The following is a 5,000-nucleotide window of genomic DNA, read 5'->3' as shown; positions in this document are numbered from 1 at the left end:
TTTCATCTTCTGAATAATAATAACAATAATAATAATAATAATAATAATAATAATAATAATAATAATAATAATAATAAATAATAATAATAATAATAATAATAATAAACACCAACTAGCTTGCAATAATTAGTGGTACGAACACCAACCTGAGGGAGTGATAGGAAACGATCAGGCAAAGATCCTCTGCGACTATGGTATCAGAGCAGATAGGGTGATACGTGCCACTAGACCAGACTTGACTCTGATTGACGAAATCAAGAAAGCATCACTCACTGATGTCGCATTACCACGGGACACCAGAGTAGATGAGATGGAAATAGGAGAATTTGAAAAGGATCAAGACCTGAAAATCGGAATAAGAAGGATACGGGATATGCCAGTGGAAATTGTACCCATAATCATAGGAGCACTAGGCAAAATCCCAAGATCCCTGAAAAGGAACCTGGATAAACTAGAAGCCGAAGTAGCTCCAGGACTCATGCAGAAGAGCGCGGTGTTAGAAACAACGCAAATAGTGGGAAAAGTGATGGACTCCTAAGGAGGAAGGAAGCCACCTGGAACCCCACAATATAAATACCACCAAGTCGAATAGGATGACTGAAATAGAGTCCCCCCCCAAAAAAAAAAACGAAATAAATGATATTATAAATGGACTTATGGAATTTATTCTACTTGAAGAAAGAATGAACAGCATTAAGAAGTCACAAATACGTCCATGCAGACATACCTTTGTATACGTGTGTGTCTAGTGGCTGGTAGTAAGTGGGCTACGGTGGGTCAAGTGTGGCTGGAGATTGGGTAGGACTTGCATCCTCATCCTAAGGGTTTTACTAAACCACTAACAGGTTTCACAATCTGAAGTAACATCCTGCAATGAATAGACGTGGAGAATGATATATATATATGTATATATACATACATTTATATATATATATATATATATATATATATATATATATATATATATATATATATATATATATAGATATATGTATGTGTGTACATATATATGTATATATTTAAGATGAATAGATAGATACCTTCTGTAGAAGACTATTCGGCATATAGCATTCATGGAGGTCTTCATCTGATAAATAATTCTCAGTTACGGCGAGACGCTTGAACGCCGATGCCTTCGTCCGTCAATTTTGTAGGATCTTTTAATGAGAATTAATCCTGCTCTCAGCAGACGTGACGAGTTACTAATGGCACTCAGCTGTAGTGAGATCCTGAAAATCATAAGTAAAATGATTACTTTGAATGTCGATTATCAGTTAAGGTAACACCAACTACATTATTATTATTATTATTATTATTATTATTAAATTAATTCTTATAATTACGGCAGAGACCCTCTTTTAAACAGGTTCTATTGAATATTATTGCTGCTTCAGCTGCATTTATTTTTGAGGACTTTTTCTATTTTTTATTGCGGACTTCTCTTCAGTGGAGGTGCGTGCAACAGCTCTATATTTGTCATTTCATGGGGAAAAGCCGTCGAAACGCGTTAACAATTGTATATAACTAACTGTATAGAATATATAAAGAAGCAAATCAGATTTTGACTTTTCCCCATGAAATGACAAATATAGGCGAGCTGTTAGCACGCACCTCCACTGAAGAGAAGTCCGCAATAAGGTAACAGAAAAGTCTACAAAATTATTAGCTGAATTATTATTAATATTATTAGAATTATTATTATTATTATTATTATTATTATTATTATTATTATTATTATTATTCAGAAGATGAACCCTATTCATACGGAACAAGCCGACAGGGGCCACTGACTTGGAATTCAAGCTTCCAAAGAATACGGTCTTCATTGGAGAAAAGTAACAGAAGGTAATAGGAAATAGAAAAAGAAGGGAACAGTTAACAGGAGAGAAAAAATAAATTAATGGATGTAAGAACAAATTGATGAAAATGTACAGAAATTCTTAAAAATAAAACGAGAATTGTTTTAGGTTAATAATGCACTTCATCTTCGCTTGCACTTTAAAGGTTCCAGTTGCCCAATTTCCTCATGGAGACTGTCGCATAATAAAAATCCACAATTAAATAAATAAATTTATTTACGGGAAATAATAGCAAAGACTTTCGAACACTCCTCCTTGGTGTTTACATAATGAATTCACCAATTTCAACGTATACCAATTTGTATTTATCTTTTAAACGTTTACTCTCTTGAAACGTCCACCCAGAAAAAAAAAAAACGGCAACGTTCAGTCTGTTTTCTTTTTCCCTTCCCAGCTGTACAATATTGCCACTTGAACCCACCCTTTTCCCTCCGACTCGGCTCTCGGTTTCGATGCAAAATACTCGCAGTGCGGAGGATTTTACAATACCCACAGCTGGTATTGGGCACTGGAGTTTTTTTTTTTCCAGGAAAATTCCATGGCTGTGAGCCAACCCCAGGCTGTATTTTGATAATCTAAAAAATGTAATTTTTATATTTATATATATATATATGTTTATTTATTAATTAATTTTCTAAAAAATCTAGATTTTTCTGTATTCCCTATTAACTTCTATTCCTTTTTTCTAATGAACCCCATCATATTCTTTGGAAGCTTGGATTTCAAGCCAATGGCCCCTTTTTCAGGCTTGTTTCATATGGATAGGGTTCACTTTCTGAATAATAATAATAATAATAATAATAATAATAATAATAATAATAATAATAATAATAAATAATAATAATAATAATAATAATAATAATGTCAGTCAAAACGTATGGGTTTTGGGTGTTCGTTACAAACTCTGTCGTATTCTTGGGCTGACAGGGATCCTTTTGAAGTTCTACATCACTGAACGTACATATGAGGCTGTCTAGTTTCATGGCCTTACCCGACAGATGTCCAATACCGTGTGGTACTGACCATACCAGACGCTGCCTAACTTTATTGGCTAGGAGACCACCATAGTTATATATACTAGTGTCGCATTTTTCTATCAGTGATTAGTCTTCCAGCTACTGGACAAATCTAATTGTGTTTTCATCAGAGACGACCACGGTAAAGAATATATTAACATCCAGACCTATCCAAATACTAACTAAACCCAGTGTTGATTGATTTTATAGAACCTCAGTCTGTAAAACAAGTTAAAATAATTATTTTTATTCTTTACATCTAAAATTAAAACTAGTTTAGCGTAACATTTCATACATTAAGAATGGAGAATGATATTTAGAATAACATTAATGTCAAGGATGTTGTTTTGAATAAATGAATAAATCGAATTGTTAGAAGGTCAATCACAGTATTTAATTAATTTGTACACGTAAGATTAAAAATTCAGCCATTACGATGTTTGTATAGTGTAACATTTCAGACAAAGAATGGAGATTTAGATTTACAAAAAGGTAAACCTTAAGGATATTGTTCTGAATAAATAAATAAACCAACTTATCCAAAGGTAATTATCATTAACATTCAAATCAATACTCTGACTTCATCACAACTGGTAGCAACGCGAGCACAGAGAACTGACGATGGACCATTTATCACCATTTGTCCACCAACCCCATATGCTCTCTCGTGCTCCAGGCCTACAATTGGAGCTGGTAAAATGTTGGAGGGATAACAGTGTATGGCAGGAAATCCATACTTCCCAACGTGGGCGTTGAATTTGCGTGGCAAAAAACATTGGCTCATACAGGGAATCTCTCAAAACTCGAAATGCCACTACAGAGGAAGGACTGTTAGGCTGTTGTGTGAAAGAATAATGCTGCTCTAATTATTGAAAACTGTAACCAAACTGCTATCTGGGTAGTAGTGAGATCGAAGAGAGAAAAAAATGGGGTTCATGGCTCTAGTTTCTTCGTGATGGGCGAATGGAAAGAATTCAATAAGAAGTGATGAAGAAATGTAAATTGTAAAAGTTCAGTATCTCTTGTTAATGTGAGTCAGGGCTTCATACATGCATACAGATACACATGTATTTATATAATTATATATATACATATATATACTGTATATACATATACAGTATACATATATATATATATATATAACATACAGTATATATATGCATATACATATATATTATATACATACATATACACTATACAACAAAGGAGATTTAAACCACAACTTCTCAACAATCTGTCGACAGCACCATTTCAGCTTTCGAGTGACTCTTGGTGTACCATCAACGCACAGCGGAGTAATGAGCTGAGAACAGTTCTTTGGTTATACGGCCCACTTAATGGAGGCAGTTTGGAATATATCAGGGTGTTAATGACAGCTGTCGCTGGCTCCATAAACGACGAGACACGTCATTAAGATACAAGCTCAACCTAGCCAAGTTTTTGCTCTTATGACGAAGACATCGCCTTAAATTTTGACGACGCTGGGGCTGGTAAAGCTAAGAAATTTTGCCTTAATGGGCTTTAGCATTTCACTGATGAGGAATCCTTCTCTCTGGGTGATTAAACATCAGCTCACTCAAGGAATACGGTATAATGCAAATGATTATGTACTATGGAAGTGAATGGGATGTTCAATTATCCTTCATCTTACACCATAGTTCTGTTCCAAATATACTGTGTGACAGAACATTGTTCATTCATTTTACTGTCACATCGTAGCTGTTCTTGTTGGTAGAAACGAGTCCAAAGGTCCACATGATACCTCTCAATTGATTTCGTACCTTACCATAGCTACCTGATGCCACCGGCAACTGATTAATCGCCTTTTTTCTTTGATGTATTGCAAAACAAGTATTTTGTCTCGGAAATAGCAACAAAAGAAGGGGTTAAAATATCCGAATTTTCTTGTGCTTGAAATCTCCGATACAGAAAAATGCTACTAGCTCGTGTTCAATTATAAGTAACAAAATGCGTCGAAGTTTCTTCGGCGCAGTCGAGTTTTCTGTACAGCCGCTACAGCGTACAATCAAGGCCACCGAAAATAGATCTATCTTTCGGTGGTCTGGGTATAATGCTCTATGAGCCGCGTCCCATGAAACTTTAACCACGGCCCGGTGGTGGCCTA

At 35.0% G+C, this 5,000-nt stretch overlaps 1 long non-coding RNA gene across 3 annotated transcripts in view; it reads right to left on the bottom strand.

Moving 5' to 3' along the window:
• Positions 1-5,000, bottom strand: part of LOC136832452 (uncharacterized) — a 175,433-nt gene that overhangs the window by 143,308 nt on the left and 27,125 nt on the right. For all 3 annotated transcript variants that reach the window (XR_010851219.1, XR_010851217.1, XR_010851218.1), the window contains 2 exons: positions 1,041-1,229; positions 728-868 (listed from right to left, as the gene is read on the bottom strand). This is a non-coding gene — a long non-coding RNA (uncharacterized lncRNA). The remainder of the gene's footprint in view (positions 1-727; positions 869-1,040; positions 1,230-5,000) is intronic.

Source organism: Macrobrachium rosenbergii, chromosome 49 (assembly GCF_040412425.1).
Source record: "Macrobrachium rosenbergii isolate ZJJX-2024 chromosome 49, ASM4041242v1, whole genome shotgun sequence".
Taxonomy (NCBI): Eukaryota; Metazoa; Arthropoda; class Malacostraca; order Decapoda; family Palaemonidae; genus Macrobrachium; species Macrobrachium rosenbergii.
This window is presented reverse-complemented; position numbering and strand designations above follow the sequence as displayed.